Raw genomic sequence first — 25,427 nt, forward strand, 5'->3', positions numbered from 1 at the left:
GAACCTGCCCTATGGGGAAAGACTGAAGAAGTTAAGTGTTTTCTCCCTGGAGAAGAGAAGGCTCAGGAGGACCTCATCACAGTATTCCAGTACTTAAAGGGCGGCTACAAAGAGGCTGGAGCTGCTGGTCCCACAGCCCAAGCCTGGCCCTGGCCAGCGAAGAGCGCCGGGGAAGCTGCAGGGGCTGGGACGGTGTCCTTCCTGAGGGACCTGGGCATTTCTTCTTCCCCTGCCCTGCCCTGCCCTGCCCTCCCCTCCCCTGCCCTCCCCTCCCCTCCCCTCCCCTTCCGTCTCCTCCCCTCCCCAGGACAGTGAATGACCATGGCCTCTCTCCCTTTTGCAGCGCACAAAACCACCGCTGTGGTGCCAGCGAGAGAGAGCAGCTCCTTGTCTTAAGCACTCCCCAGCCCGCTGCAGCGTGCAGAGACTATGGCTATGGAGAGCGAGTGGAGCTGCCCCATCTGCCATGATGATCAAGATGACGTCACCTACATGCCACCCTGCCTCCACCAATTTTGCTTAGTCTGTGCACTGCGCTGGGACCTGCAGAAGCCAAACTACCCCCTGGGCAGGTCAGGGATGATGGCTATCTTGTCCTCAGTGCAGTTGGATGAGGATTATTTAAAGTTCAACATCCCACACCCCACAAAGCCATTGGCTGAAGACTGGCAGGACAAGCCTGGGACTGTGTGGCCAGTGCCCAGGGCTCAGGTGGGCAGCTTCCCTCCTGAGATCTGGCGGACTTTTTCAAGAACCACCCAAATAACATCAGACCCCTGCTGCCGTGGCTGCAACAGGAGCAGGGTGTTCTGTGGGGACCAGTGGTAGCAGGTGGCTGTGACGGAGGGCACCGTGTTGGCCTACCTGTGTCTCTGGGGGCTGGACAAGGAGGTGTTGGTGCAGGAGCTGCAGGGCTGCCTGCAGGAATAGATGGGGACATTCATCCTCTAGCTCATCACCGCTGCTGTGTGCCTGTGCAACAGGGACCTCTGCCAGCACCTGGGCCAGCAGGACCCCCATACTGCCGGGGAAAGCACGATGGCTCTGCAGCCAGCCTCAGCCCCACCACTTCCTGGTGGGGACTTCCACCCCCCCCAGCAGCCCTGCAGGCCCTGATGTGAAGGAGCAGCCCAGCATGTTGGAGGCCACTCTTCACGGGGGTCCCAGCTGCCCTTTGTCTACACCTGTCCCCGCAGAGCAGGAGCAGCCCACAGAGGAGCCAGGGGAGGTGGCGGCAGCAGGTCCCTCTGCCCAGGATTGCAGCTGCAACCCCTCTGCTCCCGGCTGGGCCATGGACCACTCACCTGAGCGGCCGTCCCCCCCCAAAGATAAGACTACCCAGCCCCCAGGACTCTCCCCAACCCTGCAAGAGGCCGCCCTGCCAGCAGCACTAGGTGCGTGCCCTAGGAGCTGGTGAAACAGGGGCTGAAGCAGACCAGAAGGCTCTCGTTAGTTGCCTACAGTCTATCTATTAGAGAAAGTGAGAAAATAAAGGAGTAAAGACTACAAGAAAAGTCTCAGTGTTAATAATGGTGCGGGTGATGTTGTTGTCCCCACTTGGGCTGCCTTTGGTGCTGCGCCCACCTTCCTCCTCTGGTGTCCACTGCAGCCTGGGGTTGCTGGGTTACGACCACACAGCTGGGAAAGGGGTGGGATGTTAATGCTAATAGCTCCTTCCAGGTAGCCCAAGTGCTATTTCTTTGTTTTGTGCTCCCAAGAGGGAGTTCTGCCCAGCTCTAGGGCCATATCTCAGCAGCTGGTCCTGGCAGAGGTGTTTGCAGTCAGGGTATCTCCAGGGCCAGCCTACACCCTATCGCTCATCACCCCAGGCCTGGCCACCTCCATGCCTCACCCTCTGCCCCCATGTCTAGGGGCTCTGCTCCCCTGCCAGCCCACACTGCTCAGCATGGCCTCAGTATGTATCACCATGGTATGGTGCTGCTCTCTATGTCAAATCAGGGCTGTGCCTGCCACTGTTTTTGGCAGGTAATCCCAGCAAAAGCCCTGCTCCACGGCACAGCAAGCTTGAGCAGCCCCAACTGGGAGATCTTGCACGCTCAGTGCAGAGCCAGTGCCCTGCTGCTAGCAACAACGGTGCCCTGTACAGCTTAATGACACAGGGAGCTGCATGGTGCATGGGATGTGCTGCAAACACTAGAAAAGAGCAAGCTATCAAAAGTATTACTGATATTTCAAAGAGACATTTACACTGTGGAAGACTTCATCTTGTTTTTCGTAATATACATTACTGGAAAATTCGCATTAAAATGTGAAGAATTTTTTTCCGTGTCTAGGGCAGTAAGCTCAGTTTAGGAAATCTGAAGTCTGCCACAGGCAGCCATGGCTTTCCAGTGCTACTTTGGGTAAACCAGCTCATCACTCCTGCTGCACCCACCTGCAAAGTGAAAATAAGCAAGCTGATTCACGGCATCAGCTGCTATTAAGCAACCTACCTGTGCTGAAGATAACAAAGCTGCATTAGTGGGCTCTGGGTAGGAATGAGACTTATTACACCTCTTCCAGGGTTCACCTGGTGTCAGTTGGTAGATCAGTGATTGGCAGTGTCAGAGATGCTTGGTGCCTCAGTTTCAAGAAGTTTCAGGTCTCACTTTCCAGCAGGCTGGGGCTGTCTTCAGTTCAATAGGTTTCCCAGCCTTTGCCGTGGAGTGACAGAGGACCTTGAAATGACCTGAGTTTAGCTAGGTAACCTGCTGTTCTAGGTACTTTTTCAGTGGTCTCCTAAAGGGGAACTAAATTAACTGAGGCAAGTCTTCTGGATTAGCAAAGGCTGATGGAAAAGAGAGGAAAAGCCCTCCTCCTTGGGATGCTGCTAAATGCTTAGGTCTAGAGAATTATTTGCAGGAGATGTGGAGTGAACTAGCATAAAACTAAGTTAGTCTTCAATCCTGATGGATAATATGACTGGCCACTCATCAAAAACTTGTGAACCAGTATGTGTTTATCTTTTGAAAACCTGTAACCCTTAGAGATTAGGTATCCAGTATGTTATGCACAGAACAAGCCTGAACTACGTGTCAAGCTGCTGTCCAAGTCATTGAGATAAAAATGAAGTGCGTAGGGGCAGAAAGATGCAGAGCTGTGAAATAACTCTTTTTTAAGATCATTCACCTGTTAAGTGTAGTTGGGAGAATAATAGTTTGATCCACCTGCATGAACAAGATCACATGACTCCTTCAAACCACAGGGCTTTGTGTCTTGAAATCATAGTCATTTTCTCTCCTCGATTAGTTGAAACAGAAAAAATGTATGTATGTATGTATGTGCTTGCACATGTGTGCACGTTATGTGTTTATGGGGAGAGAGAGGAGGAGAGACAGAAGGAGAAAGCATGAGTGACCTGTCAGGTGCCTATTTTAGTCTTGAAGAGCAGAGCAGAAAAGCAAAGGCAGATACCGTACATCTCCCGCATGCATGTTTAGTGCCTGGTAAAATTATGGAGATGGTTATTCTGGGAGTTACTGAAAAACACTTGAGAGACAATGCAGTCATTGGTCATAGCCAACACAAGTTCATTCAGAGAAAGTCCTGCTTAACCAACTTAATTTCCTTTTATGACAAGGTCACCCATCTAGTTGATCAAGGAAAGCCAGTAGATGTGGGTTTTTTGGATTTTAGCAAAGCTTTTGATACTGTCTCTCACAGTATCCTTCTGGACAAAATGTCCAGTATACAGCTAGACAAGTCCATAATATGTTGGGTGAGCAATAGGCTGACAGGTCAAGCTCAAAGAATTATAGTAAATGGGGTTATATCAGGCTGGCAGCCAGTCACCAGTGGGGTTCCCCAGGGCTCAGTTTTGGGGCCAGTGCTCTTTAATGTTTTTGTAAATTATCTGGAAGCAGGAATCAAATGTACATTAAGTAAGTTTACTGATGATACTAAATTAGAATAGAATAAAATAGACTTACGAGAAGCGGGTGAGGTCACTTGGTCTGTTCAGCCTGGAGAAGAAAAGGCTGAGGGGTGACCTCATGGCAGTCTACAACTTCCTCAAGGTGGGCAGCGGAGGGGGAGGTGCTGATCTCCTCTCTCTGGTGACCAGCGATAGGACACGAGGAAATGGAATGAAGCTGCTTCAGGGGAAGGACATTAGGAAAAGGTTCTTCCCTCAGAGGGTGGTCAGTCACTGGAACAGGCTCCCCTGGGAAGTGGTCACAGCACCAAGCCTGCCAGAGTTCAAGGAGTGTCTGGATGATGCTCTCAGTCATATGGTTTAGTTTTAGGTAGTCCTGCTAGGAGGAGGAAGTTGGACTCAATGATCCTTATGGGTCCCTTCCAACTTGAGATATTCTATGATTCTATGATTCTGCATGGCAATAATTGCTCTGATAAAATATAACAGCTCTGATACATATAGCTGAAAGGGAATGCTTTACATTACATTAATCTATTTCTGCTGATTGGGCTGACACCAGCAGATGTTTTGTCCATTTTTGTTTTGTATTTGTCAGGTAGTGAATTGATAAAAAAGGACAAGTGCTTGCTTTCTTTTTTTCTGAGGTAGAACGTAACTAGAAAGTTTCAGATCAAAGGCTTTCTATAATCTGTCTAAAAAGTTTTCTGTGACTAAATATCAATTAGATGTCATGCTAGAATTATTTGTAGCTCCTTTTTACCATATTGAATAGTACGAACAACAGGGACAACAATACAAATTAAAAGTATATATAAAACAAATCAAAACAACTTTTAGCATAGCCAAACTGAAATGTGTGGTGTTACATCAGAGGTAAACCTGGCGCAGTTCCTTTAACAGTTATTTGCTTAATTTTTTTACTGCGTGGCCTGATATACAAATGGTCTCAGTAGAAAACATGTTGGACAGCATCTGCATTCTCTCAGTCATTTGCAAGCGGAGATAAGTGGACTGTGTCCAAAATGCTATTCTGCAGCTGCAACAAGATGTGGTTTGCTATTTAGCAGCATGACATTTTGAGTATTCATTTTCATCTTTTCCTTTTGGTAGGTTACTCCTCCCATGAGATCACTGAGCTGACTCTCCAGCAATTCCTAAATGCTCAAGTATCTGTACAGCATTTCACTATTTGCTGTGAATGACAGCTGATAGTAATTCTAATCACTGAAAATGAAAAATCTGAGAGGAATATGCTGTACTGAAATGTCCAGCATGCAATTTTAATGTAAAATATTATTTTTTATAAGAGACAATGTTTTATTTCAAATCATACTTTCTACAATTTCACTCTTAGTGATTATTTCTTTCAGATTATGAATTTATCATTAAGCATTCTTTCTGGGGAGAATCAATCACCATTGTGGCCAGGCATTGCAACACTGTGGAAATAATCATATTCCAGTACGGAAAAAGAAGTTCAACTTTTATTGACTTTTCAGATATGATAGGCCATTTCCCCTGAAAACCATAGAGAACTGTACTATTATATCCTTAAAATGGAGTTTTCTCAGCTTCTGCTGTTCTAATGTTTGACTTAAAATTAAAAGTTATTTTTAAATACATAAAATATTTATGTAGTGAAAACACCTCAAATGTCATTAGCTCAGTTAGATATTATTCTGTGGTTAAAGCTACATCAACAGGTAGAATTACTTTTCAGGTATTCCTCAGTCTTACATACCATAATAATCTGATGTAAATCTCAGTGCTGTATCATTTTGGTATTTTGTGTGACCTCAGAATCTTTGCTGAATACATATGTAAGGTTGACCCATACCTCATCTTCATTTCTCAGCTCACCATGCTTTTACTTTGTGTTGTAAATCACTCATGAAACCCAAGCCTTCATCAGAAGTCCATTATTAGTACCTCTACAATCTTATTTTCCTGCCTTCTAGACCTTCTTGATCATTCTTTTTATTTCTATAGCTCCAAAATAGACACAATTAACTTTGCAACCTATTTGCAGGGAGAAAATTAGAAAGGCGAAGGCCCAGCTAGAACTTAAACTGGCCACTGCCGTTAAAAATAACAAAAAATGTTTTTATAAATATATCAGTGACAAAAGGAGAGCCAGGGAGAATCTCCATCCTTTGTTGGATGCGGAGGAAAACGTTGCCACGAAGGATGAGGAGAAGGCTGGGGTACTTAATGCCTTCTTTGCCTCAGTCTTTATTAGTCAGACTGGTCATCCTCAGGGTTTTCAGGCCCCTGAGATGGGAGATGGAGATAGGATGCAGAATGAAGTCGCAGTTGTCAAAGAGGTGACAGTCACTGACCTGCTCCTCCACCTGGATGTTCACAAGGCCATGGGGCCAGACAGGATCCACCTGAGGATACTGAGGGAGCTGGCAGAGGAGCTTGCCAAGCCACTCTCCATCATTTATCAGCAGTCCTGGTCAACTGGGGAGGTCCCAGATGACTGGAAGCTAGCAAAGGTGACGCCCCTCTACAAGAAGGGTCAGAAGGAGGATCCAGGGAACTACAGGCCTGTCATCCTGACCTCGGTGGCAGGGAAGGTCATGGTGCAAATCATCTTGAGTGCCATTGCACGTCACGTGTGGGACAATAGGGGGAGCAGGCTCAGCCAGCATGGGTTTATGAAAGGGAGGTCCTGCTTCACTAACCTGATCTCCTTCTATGACAAGGTGACCCACTTAGTGGATGAGGGGAAGGCTGTGGATGTTGTCTACCTGGACTTTAGTAAGGCCTTTGACACTGTCTCCCACAGCATTCTCCTGAAGAAGAAGCTGGCTGCTCATGGCTTGGATAAGTGCACTCTGTGTTGGGTTAAAAACTGGCTGGACGGCCAAGCCCAGAGAGTGGTGGTGAATGGAGTCAAATCCAGTTGGCGGCCGGTCACAAGTGGTGTTCCCCAGGGCTCAGTGTTGGGGCCGGTCCTGTTCAAGATCTTCACTGATGATCTGGATGAGGGGACTGAGTGCACCCTCAGTAAGTTTGCAGACAACACCAAGTTGGGGGAAGGGTTGATCTGCTGGAGGGTAGGAAGGCCCTACAGAGAGACCTGGACAGGCTGGATCATTGGTCTGGGGCCAACTGTATGAGATTCAACAAGGCTAAGTGCCAGGTCCTGCACTTGGGTCACAACAACCCCATGCAACACTACAGGCTTGGGGAGGAGTGGCTGGAGAGCTGCTTGGCAGAAAAGGACCTGGGGGTGTTGGCTGACAGCCGCCTGAACATGAGTCAGCAGTGTGCTCAGGTGGCCAAGAAGGCCAATGGCATCTTGGCTTGTATCAGGAATAGTGTGGCCAGCAGGACCAGGGAGGTGATAGTGTCCCTGTACTGGGCACTGGTGAGGCCGTACCTCGAGTACTGTGTTCAGTTTTGGGCCCTTCACTACAAGAAGGACATCGAGGAGTATGTCCAGAGAAGGGTAACAAAGCTGGTGAAGGGTCTAGAAAAAAAATCTTATGAGGAGCGGCTGATGGAACTGGGGTTGTTTAGTCTGGAGAAGAGGAGGCTGAGGGGAGACCTTCTTGCTCTCTACAACTACCTGAAAGGGGGTTGTAGTGAGGTGGGGGCTGGTCTCTTCTCCCAAGTAACAAGTGATAGGACTAGAGGAAATGGCCTCAAGTTGCACCAGGGCAGGTTTAGGTTGGATATTAGGAAAAACTTCTTCACTGAAAGGGTAGTCAGGGATTGGAACAAGCTGCCCAGGGAAGTGGTTGAGTCTCCATCCCTGGAGGTATTTAAAAGAAGGGTAGACGTGGTGCTCGAGGACATGGTTTAGTGGTGGACTTGGCAGTGATAGGTTAATGGTTGGACTTGATGATCTTAAGGGTCTTTTCTAACCTTAATGATTCTATGATTCTATGATCTCAGGATTCTTTCAGGGAATTCAGAATACTATGAATGATGTCCCTATTATTAATAGTAATGTTGATATTCTTAATCATAGCTGTGTTAATAATAATCTCTGTGCTCATAAACTAGGCATGATATGAAAAAATATGATGTATTACATACTCGGAGAAGGATGGGTTTATGCTGATACTTATGTTGTCAGCAGCCCACTCATTATGGCATTGGTGAGGTTTTTAACATGATCCTTCCAAATTGATTGTTTAAATTACTTGATTACTTTTTCTAACTCATCAAACACTTACTTAGAGAAAATTCAACTGTTTTAACAGGACAGATGTTAATAATCTGACAAATGATACATACCTGGAATCCTAGAGATTAACACTGAAATCTCTGGTCTGGATCAGGTAGAACAGAATCACAACTGAATCATCCCTACCCCAGGCGAGAGCCCTGGCTACAGAACTATTCTGGGCCTCAGTAGGTGATAATAGAAAAGAAAAATAGCACCTTGAAAGGTTTCCATTTCCTCACAGGGCAGACTAAGATATTTTCTTAAGTCTTGAGTGCTTTTGTATGAATAGATAAACTGTTTCCCACTGAGATATACTGCAAAAAATATTGGTATTCATTGGACCACAGCTTCATTGCAGAGGCCAGAAATTTTGTAAAAATCAGGGAGTAGGAAGAAAAGAGCTCACGTCTCCCTGTTATTTTTTCTCAGAACTATACTCTGCAAACATCATAAAAACTCCTGTGTAATTTTGTGTGTATAGAATGGATTCTATGAGTGTCTGCAGGTGTGGATAGAGAACTACTTACCAGAAAGCAACAGGCCAAAGAGGAAATGCACCTGCTGAGAAGCTGGTATGTGAAAATTTCCCAAGGACTGATGAGCTCTGGGGATAAGTAGACTTGTTGACTCTTCAAGAACTTATAAACTCAGGACAGATAGAGTCTGCCATATCTGCACAAGACCACTAGCATAAATGAACATCAGCAATGGATTGTGTAACACTGATCATGTCCAGAGGTGTCTGATATATGGAAAAAGATGACAAGTTTATATATGACCATGAAGAAACAAAGGGTCCTCCAAAGGACCTTGTGAACACCAGCCTGGAAGCCACTGGTGTATCAGTACAATCCTCTACTTCTGGGTACTGAGTTGTAGCTGGCCTCTCATTTGTTGTTCCAACTACATAATTATGAATGTATGAGTAAACCGTGGAAGTGAGTTAGTGAATATGCTGCACAGTTTTCTGTTACAGGTAATAGTAGTTTGATACTATTAATAATCACATTGTCGGAAAAATTGAAATTGTTTAGAAAAATTGAATGGGTGGGGAGGAGACACATCACAACCAATTCTCACAACGAAAGAAATCTCTCTGATTCTGATTGGTGTAAAACACTTATCAGGGTCTACAGCTCTGCAGAGTGTATGAGACAAGAGTTGCAAAAGTTCAAAAAATAGCACATTAGGGTTTTTTGGTTAGTCAGTTGGTTGGTTTGATTTGGTTTGATTTGGTTTGGTTTTCTTTTTTCAAATACTGAAGAAGACTGAAAGTATCTAAATGCAATCACGAGGAATGAATTATAGTCTCAGAATCTATGCTGGCAAGATTGCAATAACTGAGCACAAAGAAAGTGATTATTCTAGTGGTACTTGCCTATAAACTAACTGTAAAAAAGTAAAAAAACCCAAACTCAAACCAAACAACAAACCAAAACAAAACACCTGATGCAGCCAGATGTGAGTGAATAAATGAATGAATGAAAATCCAGTCTAACCCAGATCATACAGAAAACTCTTTAAAGAAAGTTCTAGAGGATTGTAAAGAATATAAAACTGCCAAAAAAAGAAAGTTTGTAAAACCTTGTAACCAACTCAGATATTTAAGTATCTTGTGCTAAAAGAGCTTCAGACATTTAATCACATTTATAAGGTGGCAAAGCAACCAAAGTTCTGACAAAACCGAAGTGAAATGAAATAAGGGATGAGAAATCTAAAAAAAATCAGGAATCAAACCTCAGAGAATTTTAAATGTGAGGAGTACACTTTCATATTAAATATATGTTAGACAATCACATGAAAATTCCTAGGGAAAATATTAAATGATAATCAACAGAAGTGGCTTCTTTGCGTAGCTTAGTTTTCGTCTCTTAAGTCAGTGCATTTCTACAATGGACTGGCTAGTGAAGAGCAGTATCTTGCATTCTAGATGTGTGTGCTAGGGTGGAGTTTACTAAATCTTGACTGAGGTCTACTGGTTTCAAATCCACTGTTTTACTTTCCTTAACAAGGAAAGGAAAAAGTGCTTCCTATTTAACTGATAGGGATTGCAGAAGACAATCAAATATGCAATCACACTTTTGAACTCTCCAGGGACAGAATTTAATCCTTAATCATTTAGACTGTTGGAGAGATAAAACCTAAAGCTACAATTGTAGTTAATTGAAACTCTACATGTTCTATATGGAAAATGAAATGCTGCGTGTAGAAAGAAAATTAAGCTGAGAAAAGCAGAATTTTACTTGCACATCTGAACCTGGAAATCTAAGCAATGCTTGAGAGTCTAATATAAATCAGTACTGTCTTCATACCAAACTCACTAGTGAGCCTCAAGTGTTCCTGTAATCAGTAGGGAGTCTTGGGATCACCAGATACTTAAAACTGTGATCTACTTCTGGCAAAAGGACATGGTGCAGCATAGCATCCTGAAATGTTCCTTTGATTGGTAACAGTGAATTAAAGGTTGATTTGCATTGCTGTGTTAAAGGGCAAAGAGATTTTCTGAGTATTCATTATAAAACCATCAGTGATAAACAGAATCAATAATTGTATTAATATGTCTAACTCTGTGGCATGGCACATAGTTCATTGAGGTTGAAACACACATACAAAAGTTCATCTAACCTTTCAGAAATCTGTTTGAACCAACTCTAAGGGTAGAACATGACACGGCTGAGCAGCCAATACTTGCTCGTATAATTATTTTATGTACTTCTATTAAAAAAAAGAGATAATAGATAGTACAGTAAGAATCAGCCTCCAACCCTCAGAATTAGTTAATGCCTATTAGCGAAGACATTCTGATAACTGTGCTGGTATAGATCTATGCATATAGTGAAAAAGTTAATATATGTATACTTGTCAATATCTCATGCTAAAATATTGCTCTAAGTATTATCCAAACTGCAGAGATATATTTAAAATACAATACACATGTGACAGGATAAACTGCTTCTTTTTAGAGTATCTCCCAGTTGCAATGTCTAAATAGAAGAAAGAACATAATCTAATGAATATTGATCTAAACATGAAATGGAACTTCTCTGAAATAAGACATTTGCTGTGTTTCAAGAAGGATTCAGTAATACTGCATGTGATGATCAAAAGCAGCTGCTAGATCCAAAAGAGAAAAAAATACCTTCAAGTAAGGAAAGACATAAAGATCACTATTTTACTTATAAGAGCAGTTTCTGTCATCAAAAGAAAGACAGCTCATGAACTCACAACAGAGATAAGGTTCAAATCATTCTTAAATTCAATGGTCATCGTTTTTCCAAACTACATCTGCAATTGCAAAATACTTGCATCCTATTATAGGCAATGGGGTGAAAATTATCATTTATATGTATTGGAACAGGACAGATTTTGAACTCACAGCATTTATCAGGATTGAAAGAGGACTAATGATTTGAATTACAAATCAGGCAAAATTTCTTATTACAACTGAGATGTAAGAAACAAGTCCTATAATGGTCTAGATAAGTGAAATTTAAAATGAATGGAAGTGTTTGGTTTATTTGTTTTCCTTTTTTATACTAAGAAATCAGTAGCTATGAATGAAGACGGGGGGAGATGCACCACCACATGAGCACATGAGGAAAGTCAACATCTGAAGGATCAAACAAGGTGTGTTTCCCTGCAGAGTGTGAAATGCTTTCAAAAGATACTGTAACCCTCCCTCTCTGGGTCACTTTTTCTGGGTACCTTTCACTTCATGTGAACAGGTTCCACAGTTTCTCTAGACACAAGTTGGAAGTGTAAGGCAGATATCTATGACTAACACAGGTGATAGATACCTAGGCCAAAGGAGTTACTTAGCTAACCATCAATATGTTCACCACTTTCAGTAAAGTAGTTGAAGGATCTTTGCAGGCTTGTCAGTTGTCAATCAGGTCAGACAAATCGTCCTTCATTGCTCCTTTGAATGGGCTGATACTCAGTGCTGCTGAGCTGCTATCTTCTGACTCACTGTTTTTTTCTTAGGACTTTATATATTTTCATGTCAGTGTTTTTCCTCCTCTATCCTTGAAATGCTAACTATCCCTGTATCAGCAATCTTAGCTCTCTCATCTTGCATAGCTCTATTCTATGTACTTTCTCACAGTCCTTTTTCACAACTTGGCAATTTTCATGGAAGTTTCAGTCAAGGTTATGCAGCTGGACCATAACAAAATTATATCAAAATATCAAAAAACTTGAATCACATACAGCTGAATCCCTAGGAGAAGAGTTACAGGTGTTATTAGATGATACAGACAGGAGCCTGGACACGAAAGGAGAATAGTATTTTCTCTCTTGCTGAATTACATAGTCTTCAAGGTTCTGACGGCCCTGACTTCAGTATTGTCAGGGACATGCTTGTACAACTACATTGTGGCCAAATGTAGAGCAAGCTGTGTGTTTCGCATATGATTAAGTCTGGATGTACTTCATATTTGGTAGATAGCTGGCTATCTTCTACTAGAACATGAACCAGCATGCTTGTCTGTGAAAAATCTAAGGCCTGTTTAAGGCACATTGAACAGCTGTACTGTTACAGACCACCGCTTGTCTCCAATGACATTTAAAAGTAGATGCCTAGGAAGAAGCACAACTGTAGAAATGTTTGTAATGACACTTTGCTCTAATACTTTCAAATATATTAGAATCATAGAACCATAGAACCATTTAGGTTGGAAAAGACCTTTAAGATCATCAAGTCCAACTGTTAACCTAACACTGCCAGTGTTACTAAGTCCACCAGGTCTGGGATTTTCTGATCCAGCATAGTTCCTATAAGTTCCTATGAGTTTAGTAATTATTTGTGGCTTTGTCTGCTAATAATGTGTTCAATTTCTCTTTGAGTTTATATAATTTTTTTTAGTGTCTAAGGCATCCTGGGATAAGGAGTTCTGCAGTTTGACCGTATTTTCAGTAAGTAAATTAAAGTCATTCCACTAAGTGTTGTCACCTTTTTTGTCCTTTTTCTGAATCTTTTTGATTCTACAGTATCTTTTTTGAGATGAAGCAATTTAAACTGCACCTTGTGTGTGAGATGATGATACGACAGTTTTACATTTGTGGTAGTAGGTAAATGCTCCTGCTTACGCACCTGAAATGCCTCTTTTGAGTCTTTAACTCTTGGCCTGGAAGAAGCATTGTAATAAGGTAATAGCTATGCCTATGTAGAAAAGAGTGATCGTAATCAAACCCACCAGATAATGATGACTGACCTTGATCATCCAGAACTAATTCACAATGGCTTAAGGTAATCCTTTCCTACATTTCATCTTGAACTCACAGAAAAACGCTGATCTCTGTTTATCCAGTACAAGGGATGCTCTGTCTTAAAACAAGAAAGTTATTCCTTTACAGCTGCTGTATTTGCCATTCTTAATCATAAGACAGGACCCAAGTCTTGTTCAGCTCAAACTGCAGATAAACTGCAGATCAAATTATAATCTTCCTTTAGACGTTTAAGTCAGAATTTAAAGGTCTCTTTTTCAAACTAATAAGACTATCTTTTTGTATAAAAATAGAAAAGTTTGTCTAGAGATTTCTTTTGTTATTCTAATGTCTTCCTTATTGTTTTCATGCTCCCAGGCTTCTGGATACACCAATTAGAAATATGAGAAAAATAATTTAAAACTAAAAATTAATTTAGTCACAGCCCAGTAAGAAGAAGGTAGATGTTAATAAAAGAAATTTTAATGAAATCAAATCCTCTACAGGAATTGAACCCATACCCTTTCATAACACCATCAGTTACCCTATTCACAAGGCTACATTGAGCTCGTAGCACAACAGAATCAGGTGTTGTATTAGCCAACAGAGGATGCTTTTTGATCCTTATGAATGTAATAAAAAATATATTAAGAGGGGCAAAGTAATTAAAATTTTACATGACTATGGAATGTAGATGAAGTGCATTCCCTAGGTCACTTCAAGGACTATGTGAATGTAATTTAATGACATTCAGAGGAAATACAGCATATGTCTGGTCCTCAGTGACAAAAACACTTGAAAAGAGAGAAGACTTGTATTTTCTGACTTCAGTTCTTTAAATTCTGTTTAGGATAATGATTTCTGGTATATGATATTAGCAGAGAAGATCTTACCAAAATACAAATAACATTCCAATATTTGGATTACTAATTGCTGCAATGTATACACAGGATATTTAAAACTACATACAGTTCCAACCACTGAGAACATTATTTAACTGAGAAAAGAGTGTCTAAATGACATAACAAGTCTCTTCCACTAGTAATACCTTTTTTTTTTATATGCTAGAGTTTATTCCCAATGTCAGAGCTCTTTTTACATTATCAAAAAAGTTACCTTAATGCTCAATTCAAATTACTTTGAGGCAATGATTTCTACAATGAACAGCTATTATTTCAGAACTTGAACTACAATGTTAGCACATTTAGAGAATGAAGTGAGAGGTCCAGAGATGAGTACCTGTACTTATAATCATCCAATAAACACCCAGGTGTAAGACTGAGTGACAGCATCAAAGTTTAGTATTCACTTATCCAATAGTTTCTATGATGTGAATAAAATGTATCATTTAAATTTAAGCATCTAACCAAGATACTTACATTATGACACTTTTCATGCTAGGCTTTGTGTATAATCTTTGAAGAAAAAGAGATGCTTCCTAAGGCTGGTGCAGAGTTTACTCTTCTCCTACAATTCTAGAGAATATGCAGAAAGATTAGGCTTGTACTTTATACGCTTCAGTTGCATGCCTATAGTTAAGTGAGATTAATTTCTCTGTCCCACCCTCCCCTTCCTGAGTGTGTAAATAAGCTTTTCAGAATACATTTTGTAGGTTAGATTGAGATCTAAATTACTTATCCATAAATCTAAAGTGAATCAATTCATGCCAATAATGTCATCAAAGTCAATGATTCACTCCAGATGAACACCTAGCTATTAAATTCAGGCTAACTGTAGTTCAGCTTTTACTAAGCAACCACATACTGAATGAAGAATTCATTGTACAACATTAAAAAATAAGGCTTGAGTCTAGACTATCACAATCACATTTGTGTTGATATTTTCATTAAAACTGCTACCAAGAGATAAACCATGTTAGTGTATCACCCATATAACAGAATTAAAATAAAAACCTTCTCATGCTTAACTTTGTCAGTTAAAAATAAACACAAAATCTGTATCATTATGGGTGTAAGCAGTTATTGATGTATATATTGATTTGCTAATCCTTAAAAATAACATTTTTCAAAGAGGTCTACTCTCATCAGCTTAAGGTTTTGTGGGATTTTTAGTTGCTTTTTCATCGACCTGCAAAAAGAGAGCATCTTCTCATTGAAAACTATCTTGGGAGCCATAATAAATTTTAATAGCAAATACTCGTAAATTATTTTTCTTCTGTTGTTATCCTGTTTGGGGCTTTTGGCTAATTTGATAACTATTATTCACTACAGCAGTTTAAAAATAAATTTCTCCCCTTGGGTCAGAGCTTTAAAAGACATCCTACAGCTGTTCAGAAATCCAGTTTACCAAGTGTATGGCTATCAAGCATATCAGTCATGGAGGCTGTAAAGGCAGTTAAGAAGAGTACTCCCTATATCTTCATGACAGAAAAGTAGGTGTATGTTTGGCTAATATTTCTCCTCCAGCCAAATTATAAATTATTATTACAGTGAGACCAACAAGTGTGGGGATAGAATCATAGAATCATAGAATCATTAAGGTGAGTAGAGACTTCTCTGTCTTGAATATTGTTGAATGGTTTTCCAAAAAATACAACATTCATATTCTCCCTTTCTAAATGTAAACCTCTTGGAACAAGTAATGAGCTGTTGTGGTCTATGCAAATGTGTTGTTAGAATTGTATTTCTGGGTTGATATGAGTCTGAATAATTGCTAGGGTGTTGATTGTAGAGGAGGAAGAAAGGCTTTGTACAGTAGGGATTTCTTCTTTCAGGGTGATAACTTCTTTCAAGGGTGCTAGCAGACAATGTTGTCATTCTTTGTCCTTTCTTGTCCTCAAAACCACTTTGTAGCAGCAACCCAGAAGCTCAGTTTTCAGTTAATAATGGATAAAGAAAAGAGTTTAAAGGCCATACTTTTCTGCGTGGAATGTACAATAAAATCATATCTCAACATACAGTGTCCAACACAGGTGAGTGGTTCAACAGGGCTAGTGTGAGTAAAAGACAGGACTGAACTATTCAGAGCATTTCGAATCTCCACTTTAAGGTGGACTTCATTCTTCCTAGCAAGTATTCATAAATGTTTTTTTCCTTACAAAAGAGCATCATAAGCTTGGAGAAATCAGATGAAGGGCCAGAAACTGTTAACAGTCAGAAAAGTGTGATGTGGCAGGAATAACAGCAGGCAGACTCAGGGCCTAGACAACAGGAGGAAAAACAAACTCTTGGGACACATAATCCCAAAAATCCTGGAAATCTAGAATAAAAACAAAGACATCACATCAGCAAAGATTAGTCAGTAATCTTGATTTAAGAAATTTTTATGATCAAAATCTTGGCAGAACTTAGACACTGTCATGCGTCTTTATTCAAAAGTGTTAACCCCCTTCAGTCATTTATTAGTAAAATTGCAGTTAGTGTCATATCCTATTGGTTCTTGAATTACCCTTTTCTTCCACAAGTTTTTTTGCATTAATTTTGGAAAACCTCGGATTAAAGTCCCTGTTGTGCTTTGTAATATCTACATATGAATCCTCTATGTGAATATGAAAGATTCATGTTGATCGTTTTTTACCACAGTCACAGAATTCCTATGACTGTAAGCAATCACTTTCCTGCAGATCTCCAGATCATAGCTGATGGGAAAAATGCATTTCCATTCACCTCTAGGTACAGTGGTCTATTCTATTTAAGCTAAAGAAATGTTTAAATTTGTCTTAGAACAGATATGTTCTCATTTATTCTGTTTCTTTTGTGAAAGGAATCTATGTGTCACAAGTAGCACAGAAGACTCTCTCATGGATGGAATTCAGCTGACCATGCTTTAGATGCCTGAGGGTTGATCATGCAAGTGACTGAGGTTCCCTTTACAGTCAAAGAAATAAACAACTCCTGGGGGTGATTCGCTTGGCATATCTTAAACAAGTCATGAGAAGACACGAATTGTCCCTTAAAAGTATGCAGGGTTAGAAGAGAACTTAAGCTGCAGGTTTCCCTTAGACCTTGTCTTTCCTGTGTCTTCTTATTTCTTATGGTCTTTTATTCATGACAGCAGCCTTTCTATTATCCATTTAATGTGTAATTCTTTGAGAAACAGTCAAGCAGTAATCAGTCCAAGAGATGATGATTAATAATCCACCCCTGTTCATTAATCAGATGAATTTGGGCCAGTAATCAGTCCAGCAGAGGACACGCAATTTTAGTATCTGACAGGGGGAGAAAAAGAACTACTACAAGTAGTAAGACATAAAAATTATCGAGTTAGGAATTTGTTTACTTTTGTTGTAAATGTTTTCTTAAGTTATTCTGGAAATAAACTGGTAATATTTTCCATTAAAGTACTGAGTTTTAAATGGATGAAACACATGACTGCAACTTGTCCAAACTAAGGAAATTACCTTAATATTTTATAATATTTTTTTAAACTGTTCATAAATTTACAATTTCAATACAACCAATCGATAAAGCAAGCCTCCCCCAAAACATGGTGAAATAAAGTGGCTTCGTCTCATGTTTTTCAAATGATTCAATAGCTTTTTGTGAGAGTCTGTATGTAATATATTTCTACACCCTTCTGCAATTTGGCTTGCTTCATTGTGCTTGAATTATCAATATTTAGAAAAAGAGAAACATGAAAAACAACAAATTATTAACATGGACATACTTCTGTTACAGCACAGATGCATATATTGATGAAGGACACTTCATCCTTCTATTTGCTTACACAATATGCACATTGCATTGACGTGCAAGTATTTGTGACCACACAGCTCTATAGCTTCCCTTTCAGACCTGGCAGAGAGCAGACCTGCACTATTAACAGTATTAACAGTTGCATTCATTCCTTGGAGTGCAGACTATTGGACATACATTTTATTTCTACTCCATTGTCTCCAGGCCCATGCCCCATGTATCCGTAACACCATATAGAAACAATAGTGTAGTAGTATCTTGGTGACTCCATCTCATCCCATCTACAATTGCTGGTGCATTCAACTACATACGTCAGTGAATAAAATACAGCAAACATAGTATGGATTGCAAAGTCAAAACTTGCTGCAAGAAAAGTGAAAAATATTCGGTTATATTCTACCACAGATTAATATTTGTCTTTATCTCACCACCTACAGAGCAAGAAAAACTTATCTGGAAATACCTCTTTTTTAGCATGCTTAGATTTTCCCAGCAGTGTACTTTTATGAGAAGTCATTTCTAAATATACTGAAACCAATGTGCAGCTTATGGGAACTGGTTCTTTATTCAGAAGTGTTAACATGTCTGTCACTGTGCTGATGGCTTTCTTGTTTTTAAATAAAAAGAAGAAACAGATCAGCGTTACCTGAAAATTGATTTTTTTTTCTTATGTTCGGAAATGACAATTCACTGATGCTGCATTTTTTTTATTTTTAGGCAGAGGTACTTAAAACAGGTTTTGGGAAGATGGCATTGAGGAAAAGGACATGAGACAACAGATTTGTTTTTCTTATTTGATAATTGTTTATCATGTTGCAGATGCATGTAGTTTTAAAATATTTAAATTCATAGGTTATTTATCATGAAGAATAATTTTGGAACTATACCAATTTTGAACTTCTAATAAAAGAATAAGTTTTTTCTTCAGCATATATCTTTTTTCTTTCAGTGTGAACTAAGAGAATAATCACATGTCTTTATGTAATGACATGTAAATGTCTTTATTCCACTATGGTTAGATGATATAGTTTAGATAAATAAAGAAAATGAAATAAACAGAGCCATGTACAAAGTATTATAATTAAGAATCAAATTTGTCTGACAATAGCAATTGTTATATATTTCATTTGCTATGTTTGGAATGTATTGTACTAATATATTTGAATTTTGTTTGTGATATCATAATTGTGTTCACCAACTACTTGACAAAATTTTCATCATAACTCAACAAATGGATAGAAGTTCTAGCACTGGACAAATGAAAGAGCAAATAAGGGTATTTTGCAACTCATGTATTACCCTGGGGTGTGAGATCTGGTGTTTGCTATATGGGAAGCAAAGGGCATGTCTCCTGCTTGTCTTGTAGCTCATTCCCTACTGCTTCTGTTTAGTTCCCCACTTTGGGGAATCAAGTGTCCTGTTGCCTTTTGTCTTGTTAATATTCCACAACAACATACTTGCTGTGCTACATAAACCTAATAGCTCAGACTTCAGGGGATTGATCTTTCTGTGCAATGTGTAGGGGTATTATCTCCTATTGACGTAGCATGGGCTTCTTGCACACTATTGCTACCATATAAATGTAAAGAGCACACTTTAGATCTTGTTATATTTTGTGGGTCTGATTTACAGAAAAACAACTAAATCACCACAATGATAAATCTATCTAATGCAAAAACATGTTTGAAATCACAGTATGTGGTTTGTTATAGAGTAAACTTTACCAAAAAGAGCTTTCTAAATGTCAGCCTTTGTTGAAATACAGTGAAGAAATCCTTTAGCAACCACAAATATTGCTGTATTTTTTTAATATGCAGGAATGTACTTATAAATAATTTTTAAATTATGACCACTGTCAAACTGGTAGCATGCTTGCAGCTCCCTTGAGAATTGTGTTTTGGACAGTTGATGCTCTTTCTAACTGTATTAGAGATTTAGTTGAAATTTCTTTCTGTACGGAAGACTCATTTTTACTTCTGAAGGGTTTTTTTGGGTTTGTTTTGGGGGGTTGTTTCTGGTGTTGGTGGTGTTTGGTTTCTTTTAGTGTAAAGAACAGTTTTAAGATTTTTTTTTTTTTAAGATTAAAGAGAATGTTTGATTTGGATAAAACTAATCATCATTCACAGACAGTTTTTTGTCTCCCAGGCCAGTTTCATCAGAGACAGTCTGCTTTTCATCCTACACCATCAGCAGTGATGACAAAAACCTCCAGCAGGAGGATGTGTCTGTCCCTTTATATCAGGGTTGAAATCGGGCGTAGCAGCTGGGTCAGCTTGCACTCTGTTCAACACACAGCCCCTAGCTACATGGTGGCATTCACTTCTGAATCTGTTTCTGACCCTGTGACATTCTTCAGCTAAGACAATTCCTCCTTACAGCCTCTCAGAAGTTTGGCTGATATAGTATGCATACAGGTGTATGGTGTATATAAAGTAACTAAATGCAAGATTAAGTACACTTTCTGGAATGTCAACACACATGGCCTCAAGGATTGTTGTTGGGAACAATTCACTGAGGAACTGAATTCAGTGAAGAGCATGATCCAAGAGGAGCAGCTTTGAAGATCTCAGCAGCCTTGTAACATGGAGTGACCCAAACCAGCATTTTTGCTTTGTTTAATTACTTTCTATTTACATTTAAGCTTTAATTATTTATCCCGTTAGCTCTTACTACCGAATATTTTCTACATTTTATACCTGCACCTTTATGGATCCATATAATTAACTTTAATATCTGTATATACAAATGCAGAGTTATATAAAAATATATATCAAAAGTATATCTATGTGCAATTAGTGAAAACTTTATACATATTTGTGCACTCTTTTATATATGTATTTGTGTATATATATATAATTCTATATATTTTCAGCTATAAGCACTTCCTGGTCTGAAGGAAAAAAGGCGGTCAATCAGAAGCTGCTGAGGGACAAAATGGGTATGTCCATTTCAAAAAATGGAAACTTGCCTATCACAGACACATATGAAAACGTGTGCGGTATGACATTCCCAAAAATGGCAGCTTCTGTGTATGCTTTCCTTTACTGCCATACTTCTTGGTAAAGTGGAAATGGTGGCTGGTCACAAGCAGCCCTGCAAGCACAGGGCAGTATGAAAACATGTGGAGTCATGACATAGCCAAAAATCATGACTCCCTGCCAAGGGCTAAGTAACATTTAAACGAATTGGACAGGCATAAGTCTATGGGACCTCATGGGATACACCCATGAATGCTGAGGGAGCTGGCATTTTATGCTGAGGGAGCTGGCATTTTAAGTCCACTCTCAATTATTTTTTAAAGGTCATGGAAAGAGGAGGGGGTGCTTGAGGCTTGGAGGAAAGTAATGAACACTGTCATTTTCAAGAAGGGCAAGAAGGGGGATCTGGTGATCCTCTAGTGAGCTGCTGAGCCTCACCTCAATCCCCAGGAAGGTGGTGGAGCAAATAATCCTGGAAACCTTTTCCAAGCATATGAAGGAGAAGGCGGCTCTTGGGAGTTGTCAGCATGGATTTATGAAGGAGAAATCATGCCTAATCAACCTGATAATCACCTTCTATGATGAAATGGATAGCAGGATAGATGAGGGGAGAGTGGTAGATGTTGTGTAGATGTTGTATAACTTGACTGTAGCAAGGCTTTCCACAATGTCATAACACTTAATTGACAAACTGATGAATTACACACTGGTTAATTGGACAGTGAAATGAATTGAAAGCTGGCTGAACTGCCAGGATCAGAGAGTTATCACCAGTGGCACAAAGTTCAGCTGGAGGGCAGTCGCTAATGGTGTGGCTCAGAGGTCAAGACTGGGACCAATACTTTTTCACTTCATTAATGATATGGATGACAGGATATACTGCACCCGCACCAGGTTTGCAGAAAATAAAAAACTGAGAGTGTTGGTTAGATCAGATAGTTGTGCTGCCATTCAGAGGGACCTCAACAGGCAGAGAGGAACCTCATGAACTTCAGCAAAAGCAAACGTCAAGTATAACCCCAGGCACCAGTACCTGCTGAGGGCCCAGCAGCGGGAAAACAGCTTTGCAGAAAAAGACCTAGGGATCCTGGTAGACACCAGGTTGACTGTCCAACTTTGTGGCAAAGGAGGCCAACAGCCTCCTGGGCTGCATGAGGAGGAGTGTTGCCAGCAGGCTGAGGGAGGTGATCCTTCCTCTGTGTTCAGGACTTGTGAAATACATCTGGAGTACTGTGCCCAGTCCTGGTCTTGCCAGTACAAGGCAGACATGGACATACTGGATAGAGTCCAATGAAGGGCCACAAAGATAATAATCTTCAATGATTATTATCAAGAAACTGAAACACCTGTAGTATGAGGAGAGGCTGAGACAGCTGGATCTGTTTAGCCTGGAGACAAGAAGGCTCAGGAGGAATCTTACTTGTGTATAAATACCTGATGGGTGAGGGATAAAAAAGAAGGAGCTGGACTCTTCTCAGTGATATCCAACAATAAGACAAGAACTAAGAAATTGGAACAAGAAATTCCACTTCAATACATGAAAAACACTTTTTTTACTCTAAGAGTGATCAAATATTGGAGCAAGTTTTCCAGAGAGGTTGTGGAGTCTCTGTCCTTGGGGGGTATTCAAAACCCAGCTAGATATGGTCCTGAGCACTCTGCTTTTTCTGACCCTGCTTTGAGCAGCGGGTTGGACACGATGATCTCCAGAGGTTCCTTCCAACCTCAGCAATTCTGTGATTCTATGAGATAGAAATATTTAGTTCTCTTCTATGGCTGGATTTTGTATAATGCCATGGGATTTATATTGTGTTTGCACTGTATATAGTCAAGACAAAAAGCAGTTTAATGTACTTGGTGATTTGAGAGAAGGAAAAGGAGAGAGATTACATTTTCCACTGCTTTCCTTAATGGGCAATTGCAAAATTGTTTAAGACGTAGCAGGAATAATCCAAAGAAGGCTTGTGAACAGAAGATATATTAATACATTGATGCTTTGCTAGCTAATTCTGTAGTGCTATAAATACCTCTCAAAACACTCCCCCTCAGATGATTCCACAGATGCTTTCACAACATATTGAAGCATACCTCCTCCAGAGAAGACCTTCATTTCTATTGGGAAAGGTAGTTTGAAAAAACAGAGCAGAGAAAGAAAAACAGCAATAAGAAGAAACCAGACTAACTTGCACTGCCTGCTTTTCTGAATCTCTTCATGTTCATAGAAGTTAGCCCTTCTGACAGTGCTGTTCTCTTTCTTACAACAAATATCCTCCAAACCCCAAAGTAATTTTATATTAATGTAATATTCTTTTTTTTCATTTTTGTCTCTATATCTTCACAGCTGGGTAATGATTCTCCTCAGATTTTTTGCCCTCAAAGCTGTGGACTCCTGCATTCTTATGGATCAGCTTTGTATATCATGCACCTCTCCCTCACCACTGACTGCAACTGGCTTTCTTGCAAATCTCTTAAAGGCACACATTTCATTTCTTATGTCCCTCCCTGAGTTGTCCCTACTTGTTGGCTACATACTCTTTTTTCCTCCTCACATTATAGGTTTCTCATCTGTTCCACAGCTCCCATTTGGTTTTTATTTATTGTATTATTCCTCCGTGAAAGATAAAAATCTAACTAAATAGAAAGCTATGCAAAGCACCATTAAAATTGAGGATTTCATAGTTGATTTCCTTCCTTTTCTCCTCTTATCCCCTGCTAATTCTTTCTTTTGTTTTGCCTTCTCTCATATCATTGTACTTATGTTTAATGAAACTCTTCAGGGGCAGGGATAATAGCTAATTTATCTGCTTGTATAATATCTTAGAGTACTGGCAGATTAAACAACAATATCTAGGGTAGACAAGGTAGCTTAAGATAGGAAAAGAAATTTTGGAAAAATATTGCTGCTTTTATAGAGCATTTGCTCAGAAAGAGAACTGCTGTTGTTTTATCACCAAAATGTAATGACAGGTCTCCTACTAAATTTAATATATGAAGGTCACAGAGTAGAATTTATTTTAGAGTTTAAAGTTCTTGAGATGTGTTCTCCCTAACCCCTTCTATAAAAATCCACTTTTCCATATTGAAGACCTGCAATGGATTTTAATTTTAATTTTAACCATGAATTGAATCAATAGAAGGATGTTTTTTTTTTTCAGAGATTTCAAATAAAGAAGATTTTTCAATACCTTAGTATAATGACCTGAACTTCACTGGGCCCTAAGCTTTGTTCTTCATATCTTAAAAAATACTAGGAAAAATATAACTTGCTTATATTAGTCCCTAAAAATGATCGTTTATACCTTCCAATAATCACTATGAACTAAGAAAAAAATGGAATGGATCATTTATTCTCTTCCAAAAATCAAAGTGACTCCACTGACATCAGTGTAATTATGACAAATTTTGATATCTGAGAATCCTTAAAATAAACTGTGGCTCAGATAAAAGACATCAGCACTAAAGTCAAAAAACCATCCTAAAGATAAATTTATATTTAATCCTATTTAAGTCAATAGGTAGACTTTTCAAAAAATATATTGTTTCCAAATAAAATAATGATATATCCTTATATTTTTCATCATCACAAATTATGAACAAAGATTTGTCAATAAAAGCCTATGGAAATGTCATAGAAAGACTTCTTTCCGATTGGGTCAGGAAAATCACAGAAGGATAACTTTGCTTAAGATGAAAGCTATTCTGTTTTGCACTGTCCTCATATACAACATGGCAACAACATTCACTCTAACAATTACTTTAAACATTAAAAAACAGATAAATCTGAAAGACTGTACTTCATTTATCATCTAAAGAGAGCTCTTTGTTTGCAATTTTTGTGCTTACAGGTGAAGATTCTTAGTGAATCTTTGAAGTAAGAGACAAAAAAACCTTACAACAGACCACAGAAAGAAAAAGGAAAAAAAAAAAGACTGTAGGGTAAGATGAGAAACTGCAGGTCTAGAATATGTTTAAATGACAAGATGGGTCAGAGAGGACTTTGCTTTACGTATTTCTGATAAGAGGAAAAAGAAAAGCAAAAACACAAAGAGAAAATTTTAACATCAAATAATGACAGTACAGAAGCTATTATTATTTTGTGCATAAACAGAATGAACCAAGTCAGATTGCATAGCTCTATTTCACGGCTGGCTTGATTTTAGGCAGGTCATTTTAGGAACTATTAAAATAGGGTAATATGAAGGGTATTTTCTTAAACATTTCAGACATGCAGAAGTGCTTTTCAACCATTGAATGGACGATCAGCACAGTAACTTTGGCCATTTGCAATACTGCTAGCCTGGTTCAATCCTACAGATCATGTATTCACGTACTCATGTAATTGATATTGCTCACAGGCATATTTTCAGAATCAGGTCCTATTTCTTTTTTTGTAATTTATTTGAGATTTTAAGACCAAAGGAAGCTTTACTATCAAATGATCTTCAGCTGAAAACTCAACCCCATTCTTACCTGTCACTGTATTTAATCTGCAGTAGTATTTTCTGATGTTTATTTAAGACCACATTGCC

The 25,427-nt window shown here is 39.4% G+C and overlaps 1 pseudogene; it reads left to right on the forward strand.

The window, feature by feature from the left end:
- Positions 1-429: 429 nt before the first annotated feature.
- Positions 430-1,394, forward strand: LOC148054519 (uncharacterized; annotated as a pseudogene).
- Positions 1,395-25,427: the final 24,033 nt, after the last annotated feature.

Source organism: Nipponia nippon, unplaced genomic scaffold (assembly GCF_047370975.1).
Source record: "Nipponia nippon isolate SJK-2023a ecotype South Korea unplaced genomic scaffold, ASM4737097v1 scaffold_3, whole genome shotgun sequence".
Lineage (NCBI taxonomy): Eukaryota > Metazoa > Chordata > Aves > Pelecaniformes > Threskiornithidae > Nipponia > Nipponia nippon.